At 41.6% G+C, this 15,165-nt stretch overlaps 1 protein-coding gene across 8 annotated transcripts in view; it reads left to right on the forward strand.

Moving 5' to 3' along the window:
- sox1a (SRY-box transcription factor 1a) overlaps nt 1-15,165 on the forward strand; it is an 82,993-nt gene that overhangs the window by 30,385 nt on the left and 37,443 nt on the right. For 2 of the 8 annotated variants that reach the window (XR_007113906.1, XR_007113910.1), the window contains exon 2: nt 2,611-2,719. The exons of 3 other annotated variants lie outside the window; for them this stretch is intronic. The gene's annotated coding sequence lies outside the window, so the exon portion shown is untranslated. Of the gene's footprint in view, nt 1-2,610; nt 2,720-3,237; nt 3,370-15,165 lie in introns of those variants that run through there. 3 more of the 8 variants (XR_007113907.1, XR_007113911.1, XR_007113909.1) reach the window with 3 other exon arrangements.

Here is a 15,165-nt window from a genome sequence, read left to right on the forward strand (position 1 = left end):
CATGAAATAAACACAAACTAGGGTAGTGACAGTTTTAAATCGGCTTTAGATCACTATGAAAGGTAAAGGATTAGGATGCGTTTTTCAGTCCTGAGGAGATAGGACACAGTCTTGGAGGAGAGCCCACTCCTCTCAGCCCACTGTGGGCCGGGTGTCTATCTTCTAATCTTCTAAAGCACTCTTACGCCATTTGCATGTAGCATGGCCTACATAGTTAGCATATGCCCATCTATATAGGCCATGATGAAAGGAGGGGAGAGAAAAAAAAAAAAGAACACGTCTTTTATGATGGGAGACCAGTTGTACCGGTTTCTGTTTTTATTTCTTCATCTGGATTACAAATTGTTACAAAAAAAGAGTGTCTTTGAATTTTTCAATGCAACTTCTTGCCTTTACACAAACTGTCGCGTTTAATGTCTCACAGCTCATGTATTTGGCCTTTGGCCTTTGATTTTGAAATTTTAATTTTTAATTATTGCATTATTACAAATAACCTTTTTTTTTTTTGACTAAAATCCCTTAAAGGAAATTATTTAAATATACTAATGGCTACTTTAATTGGTTACATTTTTATTTAGGTGTTTCTTCTGTTGGTTTTAAAGCAGGTTTCTCATCAAAATGAGACCAGATGATGATAAAAGTTGGTCATTTCTGTCGCAGTAAAGCATTAATTTAATCCAAATTTAGTCAATATGTTTCTAATCTAATCGCTCTAATTGTGGCTGTATAAGATACCACGTAGGCCGTATGCACTGGTCTTTTGATTTCTGTGGGTTTTGTCAGCTTTCTTCCTTTTTTTTTTTTTTTTTTTTTAAACCAAATCAGGCATGAAACCATCCGGCGTTTTTTTTTTTTTTTTTTTTTTTTATATAACGCTTTCTCTCAGTTTCCCCTTCCTGTGCACGCGGGGAACTCGCAACAAAATCAAATTAAATTTTCCATTGAAAATGTTGCTCTTGTTATTCAGATGCCGGTTTAGGGGTCTTTTGTGTGAATCTAATTATTCTCCACTATCAGGACGGTCCACAGGGTAATTAGTCACTTCTCACCAAAGTCCTCCCTGCATCCTCAGATTCTTATCACCATAACTCTGACATTTTAAAAAGAGACATTTTTTTTGTCTCTTTTATGATAGCCGGGAGTTTTTGTCGTGTTATTTTATTCCTGCGCATTCGGCTATTTTAAGCAATTTGGTTGATGCGCGAAAATGGCCACTGCTTTTCAGAGGTATCGAGGTGGAGGAGAGAGAAAGAGGTGGTGGTGGTGGTGGTGGGGGGGACAAGGCGCGACGTTTGTTGCCTGTGTGTGGAGATGCTGTTTTTGCAGACGCGCGCAAACGTTGCTATGTGCCAATCAGAGCAATAATGCCGCGTACAGTTGGGGAGGCGAGGAGCCGGCGGAAGGAGGAACAGTGGCCTGAAATCAGCAGGAGCCGATGAATAGGTGCTTCAAGGTCCGGCCGCGGACTATTCAGCGCCCGCATGGCTCTCCATGGATTGCAACACTTATAGTTGGGGTGAATTGGTCAGTTTGAGTGGCTGTAATAGTCTCTCTAACAGGAAAAACGAACTCATCACAGCGAAAAAATAAAGTATATCACTGAATGCCGTAATGACACAATATTAAAAAAAAACTCACCGATAAACAAAAATGCAATATAGGTGAAAAAAAAGTGCGTTTGTTTTGACTTAGAAAATATTTGCTGCTGTCTCAAACCTTTGTCTATGTTTTCTGATATTTAATTGCCGAAAATCGACTCTGCAGCTGATTGTTGCACAGCTTGAGGTGGTGTGTTTTTTTTTTTTTTCCTGCATGCCTTTATTTTATTTTTGGTCCACGTGTTTCCCTCTGAGAGTGTTTTAATCTTTAATAGTAAATGCTGTGGAGTGAGGACTTAATAATGGCTCTGTGTTTTCTATGATTAGGCATCCAGTTGCAATTTAAAAGAAAACTTTTTTTATATATTTAATGGGGACAAAAATGATTTAATATATACTGATGCAGCATTTGCAAAATTTTATTTGCCATAAAAATGTTGAGTGCAGTGCACGAAGCTGCAGACCTCTGCTCCTCTAATGCATAACGCTCATTTGTGCCACCTGTAGGCTGTGACCTTTAGGGGAATCGCATGCATCAAATCTAATATTCGACCAAGTAGTGGGGAGACGGCTTTTGTGGTGGCTTTAAGGATAAAATATGATTCATTCCATTAAATAATTAAGAAAAATAACAGCCGGTGAGGGGAACGGGCAGGATGCGGGAGACGGGATCGGTCAGATCAGCAGATCCTGGCTGACAGCTGGAGCAGCGATGACTTACCAGTAATTAAGATGGGAGATAACAAAAAACATCACAAGTGAGTGTGTGTGTGATGCAGCGAGTTTGGCGCGTCCGCATGTGCCTGCAAACATCAATTTATTTGCGCTTCACACACGCTACCTGGCGAGTGTTGATAATATGTGATTTTTTTATTTATTTTTTTTTTAGAGAAAGAGAGAAAGAAAAAGAGAGTGTCTGTTGAGCTGGTTGGTGGGGGGTGGGGGGGTGGTGGTGGTTGTGGTGGTGTTTTCTAATCAGAGTCACTGTCGTTTTGTTGTCACCTGCTCCCAGACAGACAAAGTGGCATTTCCTGACTGTTCCCATCCCCGTCTGAGTTATCTGACACCCAAAAATACGGCTACGGGGAAGCAGGGAGACGAGGCACCACAGCCTTATCCCGGTAAGGAGATGGCTTCTTATCAGATCAGGCTAGGAAGTTTATTTTATGGACTAAATCTGGATAGAGGGGATAAAGAAATGACACATCCCTTGCGGACACAAAGGGAGAAGGAGATTAGTCCTTCAGCAGCATATATGGCTTTAGTTCAACCTGACAGGCAGCGGATTGAAAGGTCATGAAATAATAATCCCCCTATTCTTCTGCTCTAATCCTACGAGGGTGTGTTTCACTATGGGAACGTATAGGCTGAGGCTATGTGCTGCAGGGTGGATGTTCACTTTGTGTTGTCACTGTATTTAGATAGGCATCCAGCACTGATTTAAATTAATTAGACTAATTATGATTGAAGAGGGCTCGTCTTTTTATGATGAATGTCAGCGCCAGCCCGTCTGACTCTGGTGTTCTTTTCTGTTTGCGTAATTTCTGTTTGTACACATCCTGGAGGTTGTTTGCTGCGTGTCTGGCTTTTATTTATTTATTTATTTATTTATTTATATTTTTTCATTTTTCGGAGACAGATTGGAGGTTAAACGGACGTCGCGAAGGGGTCCCTCCCGCCGCCACAACACGTCAAGCATCAGGTGTGAACGGACGCCTCGGTCCGGTTTGTGTGCACGCGCGAGTCGGGTTCAGGCTCGCACTGGAGGGGGAGATTATGCCATTTAGGCAAGTGTGATCCAGCCCGGTGGGAAGTGTGTGTGTGTGTGTGTGTGTGTGGCATGTGTTATGTGTTTAGAGTGCGTAGGGTAGAGACGTGAAGGGAGGGGTTACGGGCTGCCCAATGGCCTGATTATCCAGCGTCGGAAATGAGAGCGGGAGAGAAATTCACCGAAAACTAATGTGTTCCACACAATTACTCGATTAATAATTCTTATTCCATTACAGTGCCATGGAGACTCAGAGAAAGAAAGAGAGTGACAGAGGGAGAGAGAGATTTTTCTGAAACGTGGACGGAGACGAGAAGGGAGGCGGAGGGAGGAGGGGGAGCGGCGGTGGCGAAGGGGGGGGGGGCACATCAGGCTAAGAGATCTGCAGTGGCTGTATATTTCCCAATGCCTAGTTAAGGCTGCAAGGCAGGGGTCAGGAAACTTAATTATAGCGTAAGTGGATAGAAACTGCAGAATGATAAAGAGAAACATGCAGGCAGATTGGAATGGCAAGGACAGGTTTAATACTATCTTCTCCTGTCTGCCTCCCTCCGACAATACAAGCCAGACCTGCAATCACACAAGGAAACGGCACATACAACCCGCCTGACAATAACACTAATGCATATCAAAATTACATACTCCACAACTGCAAGGCATTTTGCATGTCCACTATTACTTTCCAATTTTGTGAGTTCAAGAAAATACATATTCCAAGTAATGGCTGTATCAGAGGAACTTATTTCCACGCTGTGTGTGTGTGTGTGTCAGAGCGTCAGATAAGCGTTCACCTGTGGTTGAACAAAAGTTATTAAACCGTATCTACGCTGATGGACCAGCTGAATGAATAAGCCGGCTTCCCCTTCTTCTTTCTTTTCTTTTTAACGTTTTTAGGTCCGACATTAATTCTCCATCCTCTCCTCTTTATTTATTTTCCTTAATATCTCCAAGTCCAGATTATTTTTTTTTTTTTTTTTTTTAGGAAGCCACACGTGTGTCTGGTAATTCCGCATGCCTTGATTTGGATTTCAAATCATTGGCGGCTCAATGGGCGGCCCAACACACACCGTCCACCGCGTGAGCTCCGCAATCTATTTGCACCGTGCGAGATTTGCATATCTGCTGCTCATGAGCCAAGGCTTTAATTTCCTCCTCCTGCAGATAAACATCACCTTGTTGGAGCAGATGGGCGGAGGCAGGATGGGGTCAATGAAGAAGAAGCAGGGACAATGGCATTGGCTCAGACACTGAATGAGGAGAACTAATAAAATTGCACAATTTCCATACAGTGGCTTTTTTTTTTCTTTCTAATATATATTTATATATAAATTAGGATCAAATGTGATATAAGGGGAAGCTGCAAAATTCTGCGATAGGAAGAAAGGTTGGACGATGAGGTGGAAACTCAGTGTGAAGAATCGCACAGAGGACCAAATTTGTAACTTTAAATGGAGCTTGTAGAGTTGTACATGAAGTCATCTTCATATATATATATATATATATTCTCTCAGCCAATATCTATGGAAAATATAATTAATAATCTCCAGGAAGCTAAGTTCTGCTCCTCGCTACTATTGGCATATTGTTCTGATCACTCCGGATGAGGTGTGCCTGCCACGTTCTGTGAATCAGAGTGTCAACTAAGCACCTTTCTCGTGACAATATTAGACACAATGGAAATGATTAATTAGCTTTGAATGGATGGAATTTAATCTCCGCTGGAATTCGCTTTGCGCGCGAGGAGGTAAATTGGGCGTGAGGTTAGGCAAAGTGAACTTTTTCTTAATTTTCGCTTTAACTTACAGAATGTGCATTGTGGGAGGTCACGCATTGTTCGGCAGCATTTGTATTAGAGGAGGGAGACGGGGATGGCAAGAATAGTTTCCCGAATAATGAGCGGCTCACGCGGGAGTTATGTAAACCTCTTGTTATTTGGATGTAGGAACCTTGTAATTAAAGTACTTCTACAGGGGATGGTTCTGCTTTTCCGCCTCGAGGAGAACAGGGCAAGGCTCGAGGTTACAGAGGGTTGGGGAGGGAGGGAGGGGGGTGGGGGGCGTCTGAGGTGGAGGCGACAACACTCGAAGCTTTTATTAGCTCGCATTAATGCTATATTTACGCCCAAATCAGGATCCCAAGTTACGGACCCAGCTAATGACACAAACGAGAGTAATTAATTGAAATCGGGGGCACGTATACACACACACGCACGCATGTGCAAACCCTCATGTAACAAGTTCATCTAATTTTCAAAGACGCCACACAGTCGGATAAGACGGGAAGAGAGAGGGAGAAGGCAAGAAATCTGCATCACAGTGTTAATTTAATCAGACTCCAGTAATACCTCTTCTTCTCCTCTCTCCCCAGGCGGCTCGCGGTTTCTCTGCTAGCTTGAGGAGAAGATGAAGGGAGCTTTCAGCCTCTTAGAAGATGAGGGTTAAAGAACGGAGAGATTAAGGAAGTGAGAGAGCGACTGAAAAGAGGGCTGGGGGATTATGTCATCCACAATTGATGTGCTCTTTTAATGTACCTTTAAACATGTGCCACTGGGGCCTGCTTTTATAATGTCTATTCACGCACGGGGAGAAGGGGGTTGAGGTATTAACCCAGAAATACTTTGCAACAGATGTGTGGCTCGTGTATTGAGAGTAGTTATCAGGGTTTATGTCACTTTGATATGTATACAGCGTGTGGAGAGATCGTCTCTGTCAAAGGAAGTCCGTCTCTGCCCGACTTCCCATGCACCGCCATGCATTGTGCCGATCTCCATATCAAATAGAGATCCTTTATCGAGTGATCATAAGGACAAAATGTGTCTTTATTCCGCGTCTTGAGCGGATGAAAACGTCCCCTGCAGTCTGGTCCAAGTTGGACTACGAGCAAAGGGTTTATTAAATTGGAGTGATTTTCCTGTAACTGCTGGATGAATTGTGTCTCAAATTGCTTGCTTGTTTCAACAAAGTAACAGAAGAGGGAGAGTGCGGAAGTGTGGAAGATCTACAGATCTTATCCGTAAGAATGTTAGGGGGTTAAGTGTATTTGGAGGGGTCCGTGTGCGCGTATGTATGTGCAGACTTGTCTACGTGTCTGTAGTGTGTGCAACCATTCGATTACATCCACGGCTATCACTAACAGGATTAGCTGAGTGGACAGCAGAAGTCTATCATTGCTTATTGATTTCCTCTGATTCCCATCAGCCCATCAGGGCAGGACATTCTGCGAGTGGCCCCGGTGGGAATCGCCGCTATGGGCCCGGGTTAACGCATTGTGGCTAACGCATCTGAGAGGCTTCAAAGCGGGGCGCCCATCTTTCTGTGTCAGGAAAAGTCAAATAAGTCAAAGCTATCAGGGGCAACAGATGCCGCTGCGGTCGCTCGCTCCCGTGTGGAAAATGTGGCTTGACTCCATCTCAAGTGAAACACTCGAGGATCAATCTAATCAATGGATTACTTAGACAGTAACGTTGAGCAACAGCAAGTGAATTTGTTCTGACACAGTGGAGGTCAGAGTATTCTTTTCTTTCCCGTGGTCAATGTTTTGTCAGATTAGACAGAGAAATATTGGCATTTTATTGTAGGCTTGTCCGAATATCTCCTGTTGGCTTGTCACAGTCTGTGGTAACAAGTGTCCAGCTGCATCTAAACTTGAGGCCGAGGGTTAAGCGGAGTCACTCCTGCAACGTGCCATCAAGCCGTTTTCTGTTTTTCTTTTCCTAAACGTTCCTAATGTTGACACGCTAAATTTTTGAGGAGACACATGCCAGTTGTATTTTAGGCTACAGCAGGGGTCTTCAACGTTTTTCAGGCCAAGGACCCCCAAACAGTTTGAGAGATTAAGTAGGGACCCCCTATCTGCTGTATGTGTTTTATATTAAACTCAGCCTGGCGCTGTTTATAGATTTTCATTATTATTATCATTTTGCGCTTAATATTGAGCTTTTCAAATAATGAACAGGTTCAAATATGATTTTTTTTATTTATTTCAAACATGTGCAACAGTAGGCAACCGCCATAAACATACCTGACTGACAGATGAAGAAAATAACAGTGTGTGTCATGACTTGGCTTGGTGATTCACTGCTACATTTAACTATGTTTAAAGTTAAAACTTGCATTAAGTTTAAAAAAAAAATATATATAAAAATGTCTAATCAACCAAAGCCACAATCCAGCATTAAAGACTATATATGATTCTGTCCCAGCGAACCCTGTAGGCTTATTTAAAAAATATATTTATACATAATGAGCTGACGTTTTGTGCTGTTATATGTTATATACTGTTTATTGCCACCTAACTTAAGGCTGCAGCTGACCGTGTTTGTGCCAAGTCTGTTGTACGACCAGGAGAGGACGGAAGATGTAACGGTAGCTTTTCATAACTCAGCTGCAGATAGCTGAATAAGCCACTTCGTTTTGTCACTGCGAGGGAGGAAGTGACTTAATACAAGTGATGAATTCGTGGTGGAGGGATGTCTGAATGTTGTAAATGTGGAAGTCAGTACCACTTCCTCCGAATTGATTTATTAATTGTTCTTAATACTAAACTGGATACCAAAAAATTATACTAATCACACGAACTTATTTGCACATACAAAGTAATATTCTGCTCAACTGAGCCATAATGATGTCAGACTACTAATATAATGAGTAGCATCTGGTTCACTTTAAATTCACTACATTAGCCTAAACAGGTTAGCCTTAGTGAATGTTGTAAGCAGTACAACAAATAGATGCAGCTGTGACAGTTCACCAGCGACAGAGGTAACTCTCTGATTCTGTACTTATACATTGAGACACTCGCTTTTTTTTTTTTTTTTTTGTTCCAAATACTCCTTGACGACTTTCTGGTTTTCTGGTCAATAATTTTGTTGCCCCAGATCAAATACGTACCCTCAATTTGATCCTTTTCAGTTTTTTTTGTTGGTTCCTTATAATGGATACACTGTGTGTACTCTTCAAAAAAAAAACAAAAAAAAAAAAACTCTTGTTTTAATGTAATGTGGTTCCTTGTTTATAATAGAAACAAAAATGATGTGGTGACTTCTACAGTAAAAATCGGTTCCCCTTAAGCTTAATCTGCAACACACAAAGAGGCAAATGTTCAAATGGAACACGCAAATTGAATCATGCTTAAAAGGTCAAACGTAAGTGGCAACAGGGTTGCGACGACAGCGTTGTTTGTCCAAACGATTTCATGCACAACACTGAGGCTCATTTGTTAATTGTTCCATTTTCCTCCGTCGCAAATGACTGCGCCGCTGTCTCCTTCCTTAAAGAATAAGTGATGAAAAAGTGAATACAGAGGGATGGAGGGCGTAGTGCATCTATGCAAGAAGGAGCGATGGCGAGATACTAACAGAAGATAATAATCTAGGGGGAAGCTGACAGCAGTTCACCCTCAATGGTTCAGATGTCAAAGGCTAAAAGAGGTCCACAGAAATTAATAATAGCGTTTGTGAAAGGGCGAGGAAGACATGTGCAAGGAGGTTTAAAACTGTACCTCTGGATGCAACTGTGACAGGACCAGAAGAATTAGTCCAATTAAAAGTGGTAATTGCTTTGCTAATTTCTCCTATTAATTTCTCAGAGTGTACGAAAGAGTGGGAGCATAATGGGCGAAATGTTTTAACCCTTCAGTGCCTAAGTTCCTTCCCTCACCTCCTCTTTACTGATGTCTTCAGGCTCTGCATAATGGCTCATCTCGCCTTTCCATCCCTTATTCATACACCTCTGTTTTTTTTTTTTCCTCTCTCCTCTCAGCTTCAAAAACGTCTTTTCTTTTCTTGAAAGCCTGATGAGTCCTAATTGTTTTATGATAGTGGCAGTTTGTTAAAAATGGCAATTGCAATGTGGACAGTCATTTATTTGCAGGCATCGCGTAACAGATTTCCGCTCACAGTCGCGGTAATAATCATCACCGGTACATATGAATTCTCTTTAAAGTAATGTAAAATAATAATTACACAATCATAGACCTGCAGCTATTGTCTAAGATTTTCCATTTTTCTCTTATTCCTTTTAAAATGTAAGTGACACTTCTTTTGATAAATAAGAGTAAGTGGCTGCTAGGAAATAAACTACCATAGACTGTACATCATAGACATCGTAGCCGTGTAGAAAAGAAACAGTTTTTCCCTTTTTTTTTTGCTGGGAAATGTTAAATTTCACTGGTTATCCATCAAATTAAACCCCTGGGAGAGCTCTTTATCATACCCATACACACCTGGCCTGTAAATGGTTTCATAACTACGACTTGTACGTTTTATTTATGAAAATATTCAATCATACACTGAAAACCAAACAAATACACATCAACTTACATCTGCTAAAAAAAATACCCTCAAATTTAATCGATATGATATTGTATTATCAGTGCACGTAATTTTCATTGTTGCACGACCACCTCTGTAAACATCTAAACCACCTTTCTTAATCATGAGCACCCAACATGTGGTGTGCACATGAGATCGGCGCATTGCATAAGCAGCATTGTGCAAAAGTGGGGGGTCTGGCTTGCGTTAAATGTTTGTCTTTCACGAGTAGTAGTGGTGATGACAAGGTTGTCAGAGTTCGCATTGAGGAGAAGCTCAGTACTAAGTATGTCGGTCTGATTTGCGTCATGACATTAAAAAAAAATCAAAGAATCAAAGTAGGTTGAGCTATTATATGGTAACTGAGCCTTTTATTAGGAACGACATGCTAATAACGCTGGTTGAGACCCCTGTTTGTTCTCATATGACCTCATATCTCTGTGTCATGGAGACATTGGTTTAAGATTCAGGTCCGTGTTGGCATTACATATGCTAATTCTTCAGCTGAACTGATCAGGAGTCGTGTTTATGAAACCAGTTTCATGTTTTCTGACATGGTGCATCGTCGTGGTAGAAGTAGCCGTAAGGTCAGCAACCATATTCGGATACTGTGCGACATTCAAACACAGATTGATTGGTATTGAGGTGTTAAAACGTTTCCCACGAGGCTGGTGGTGATGGTGACGTAAAGGAGAATGATAAGCCCAGAGTTTTAATGCTGTTGACTCCGATTCTGAGGAGAATCAGTGACTGATCACTGAGCTTGTAAATCAGCAGTTTCAGGAATCATGGACTAGTGTTTGTCTCACTCTAATGGGAACATTGCACGTTTTTATGCTTTTCAGTGTTGCCACTTGTTTGATGCATCATTATTGCGTAATTGAGCTGTTGTTTCTGATGTAGTGCTTAACCATTTTACGGCCCGACCCTTACAGATGGTGCACTAACCCTGAAGCTGAGGAGATTTGGGATACTTTGGTGAAATCACATCGAAGAAGAACAACAGGGCTATGTTTAATAGTGAAAGTAAGAGCATGCCCACACGTACAATGTGAAGGGAACTTGGGGGATTGGGACTGAACAGCTGCCCCTCACTAATCGGTGAGGCTAACTGGGAAAAAAAGGGTTCACTTTGCTAAAGAGCATAAAGATTGGACTCTGGAGCAATGGAAGAAGGTTGCGTGGTCTCATGAATCCATATTTACCCCGTTCCAGAGTGATGGGGCATCAGGGTAAGAAGAGAGGTGGATTAGGTGATGCATCCATCATGCTTCGTGTCTACTGTACAAGCCTGTGCGGGCAGTGCTATGATCTGGGGTTGCTGTAGTTGCTCAGGTCCAGGTTCAGCAACATCATGTGTCCAAAGAATGAGGTCAGCTGACTATCTGCATATACTGGGTGACCAGGTTACTCCATCAGTGGATTTTTTTCTTCCCTGATGGCACGGGCATATTCCAAGATGACAATGCCAGGATTTACGGTTCTCAAATTGTGAAAGAGTGGTTCAGGGAGCTTGAGACATTATTTTTCACACATGGATTGGCCACCACAGAGTCCAGACCTGAACCCCGTTGAGAATCTTTGGGATGCGCTGGAGGAGGCTTTGCACAGTGGTCAGACTCTCCCATCACCAGTACAAGATCTTGGTGAAAATGTGTGTATATGTGTGTGATGGTGGGGAGGCGTTGTGTAGTCTTATGAGGCACAAACAACCTCCTCAACCTGTCAGCGGAGCAGGACAAAGACACCAGCCTGTCACTGAATGAGCTTCTCTGGCTGTCTGTGGGGTCGTGGACGTCGTTCATGGTGTGTCCAAACCCTCATTTAGCTTATTTGTCTGTCTCGCAGAACTCCACTGTCTCCCAAACACTTAGGAACACATAATTGAGCTTCACTCTTCCACTAGGTGACATGTTTCTTCATTATAAAATATATGAGCACTGTAATTTATTTAGAAACAGCCACCTACACTAATAACACGGATCGCTTTCACAGTCTGTGAGGCCACGTGCTCAGTCTCACTGCTTTGTTAGTTTGCAACTTTCGAACAGACACCGACACTATGAGTTTGGATGTATCTCCAACAAAAAACACAACAATGCAAGAAAGTAGCTTAAACTGCTTGTAGACTGTTTATTTCAAGTATATGTGGTGTGTCTGTTTTACTAGTATTTTCTTGTAGTGTGAGCAAGTTTGACATTAGAGGGTGTGAAGTTTCTGAGCTTACATCCCAGCTTACATGAAGTTTTGGAAACACAGTTTGCAGGATCATTCCAGCATTGTATACTGTAAGAAAACCACATAACATCATTGTAGCATATGTTGAATATCCAAAGCACAGAGAGTTTTTTTTTTAATTTCTTTTTAATATTATTCATATTAATCATCATAACATTTCGCGGTGCCTGGACATTACTATTGCAGGGTCAGAGAGGAAGGTTTCCCTCACAATGTCATGTTGTCTGGCTTGATTATAGTCCACGCACATGTCAGGAAATATTCTGGGAACGAATGAATTTTCTCTTCTGCTCCGGCTGACAAGGTGGTCAGCTATGTAATTTGTTCCCGTCTAGCTGTAAGTGTGTAGAGTAGGCAGTCCATTGAATTCCCATCCGTCATGGTTAGTTACACGCTTGTCAGCTGCTCTGCCACTGCCCAGCGGTGTAGCCATCACCCCTGACCTGGAAGCATTATATCTAAATCACATTACATGGCCCTGTGTTCCTTAGTACCCTTTTGAAGTCACTAGAGTGAGACATCTGTCCGACCCTGTTTAGGTTTACGTCCCACTCAGCCACCACGTCTTAATTAGCTGATCTGATTTTCTGTGTGTCTGTGTGTGTGTGTGTGTGTGTGTGTGTGTGTGTGTGTGTGTGTGTGTGTGTGTGTGTGTGTGTGTGTTTGAGTGTTTGAGTGTGTGTTTCGCAGTGCGAATGTATGTTAGATATTGGTTTGTTTGTGGGCTGAGGTGATTGACGGGCTGATGGGAAGATAATATGCTGAGAACGACAAGCAAAAGGACCTTGAATTCATTCATTGTGACGATAATGAATCCGAGCGAAAATCCTTGTGTTTGTTCATTAGCTATTAAGACCGGATGGCACAGCCTTCCTGGCACTGTCAGCCACAGATGTCCCTCACTGAAGGATTCTGTAGCACCTGAGTCCTTCCTAGCTAAAAAGGTTGCAATTAGCACAGCGCTGAGAGGTGCACGACCCTGAGACAAGCATCTCAATTTTGAAAAATAAAAATAAAAAAAAAATAAAATAAAAGTTTCTGCTACTTTTTGAATCAAGCGAGTTCCAACTTTACTTAGAACTGTCTAGTTTCATTCCCACGTGTAACCCGTTGTCTCTGAGTGTTTATGTAACTCGCAGGCTGCCTAGACGAGACCATTTTTACATGCTACCTCCAACTTTTTCTGTCTCTACCTGAAATTTGATGTGATGATTGCGCCTATAACAAAGGGAAATTGGTTTCCCGTCCTTGTTTGGAGGGGAGAGTATTGGCAATGGCTTCACGACACTTGAGTCACGATACGTTGCTGCGATGTTTTCCAATATTCTACATAGTTCACTGAGAGGAGTATACATCAGAAAACAATATCAATTTAAATGATCCGTTTCCAGTTTATTGCACTTGTACAGAAAGTGGATCAAGGTTCTTGCCACTTAAAGTTCACAATTGTCTTGTTGTCACTGTTTGAACACTCCATTGAACAGATGTGAAAATAAAATACCTATCCATATGCATTCCCTAAGTATTATCCGGTGTAGTTAGCTTTGGATAATCAGGTTTCGGTGGCAGCGGCTGCCGCTGCGCTAATACCTCATGGTGTCTCATTAGATGAATTTGCAATATGGTCCCTAAATATCTAACTGGATTGAAGCACGGTTTGCAAGCTGCGTACTCTTTGTCCGGCTTATTAGTTCCTGTCTCCAAACGTCAGCTTTGAATTCTGATTGCGTTTCAGGTTTTGCCCTCGCTGCCATGCTCGCCGCTGTTATTTGCCTGTCCACTTCTTCGACTGCCGTGCTCGTGGTGTGTTCAAATTTGTACTCAGAAGTCAGAATTTACAGGTTGCAAGTTGGACCGAAGTCAAGTCGGTACTCAGAAAGTCGTAGAATCCTCACTATCCCTGCGTTGAGTTACCAAGATGGCCGCCCCATGTGTAAACAGTAATTAGAAGCCCCTGTAATATTCCATTTATTAGCACTTCTGATTAGTTTTTGCTGTATTAAATTGATTGTACATTCAGTATTTTTCAACATACATATGTTGAAATGCTGTTACAGTGTAATTTTTCATGTGTTAGATGGGAACTACGAGTCCATGTCACACTAACAATGGCTAAAAACAATAGCCTGCTAAAACCAAAACAGAGTGAGTGGCAAACTGTGATATTGATAGTGTATTTTTTTCTACATTTAAATCAAACTATTAAACTATTAAAACTAAATATTTTTATAAACGTCTGTCTCGTGTGGTCTTGTAGATTTCATCACTGTAAATAATTCTAGTAAAAAATAACCTCATGAGTTGACTCAAGTTATCTGTTTGATATACAATTTGTGTAATTTAAATAGCCTAAATTTGGTTTAACATTAATAATAACAGTAACAATATCAGTTAATATCCAAAACTTTAATTTCACTCTGCACTCAATGTAAAAATGTAAATATTGAACACACCAAGTTTCCACCAAGTTATATTCAGACAAGGCAAACGCCTTCAAGGACTGGGCGATCTAGTTTTTCCGAATTCTGTAACTGTAACGTAGATAACTTGGGCGTAATTCTCAGCTCCAGCCCAAAACATGACCTTTTCTTTTTCTTTTAGACATTCAAAATCGATATTGTATCGGAAGAAAAAGCATCGCGATATATTACTACTACTTGTTAGTACTGTTAATTGATCACGGCTTAGTGTCCATATAGCAACGTCCCTTTTACGTCCTGTGTCTGAGCTTTGACCAAAGAGCAGAGGGATTAGAGGAGGAAAAGTCAGTCACGAATTTTTTTGCAATATAAGTGATGGAAAAGTGCGTGGAGAAGGTTGGAGAAAAGACTTCTATCTCGTAAACGATAGACCCTGAACCCAGAGCTTGAAACGTTGTGCTGTATAATAGTTTCATTTTTATCCTACTGGAAAACTAATTAGCCTCGCGGCACTTGACCCCTACCTCCTCCTCTCCTCGTAGAGTCGGTGCGCTGTGTGTCTTGTGCTAAGGTGTGTTGTCACTGCTTTACATGGCAACACTAAGACATTTGTGATCAGGACCAATCAGCATAAAAAAAAAAGGTGGCTATGCTTTTGGCTGCAGACAAATACAGAACAGATGAGCAGAGGAATGAGCCGCTGTCTTCACTAAACAGTGACCCTGGTAATAAATATACAATATCTGCACCAACTAAGGCTGAATCATCTTTAAGAGGTATCTCAATTTGTTGGGAATATTTTCACATGTTGTGCCTAAAGCTCTAACAACT

This window comes from Mugil cephalus, chromosome 12, assembly GCF_022458985.1.
Source record: "Mugil cephalus isolate CIBA_MC_2020 chromosome 12, CIBA_Mcephalus_1.1, whole genome shotgun sequence".
Taxonomy (NCBI): domain Eukaryota; kingdom Metazoa; phylum Chordata; class Actinopteri; order Mugiliformes; family Mugilidae; genus Mugil; species Mugil cephalus.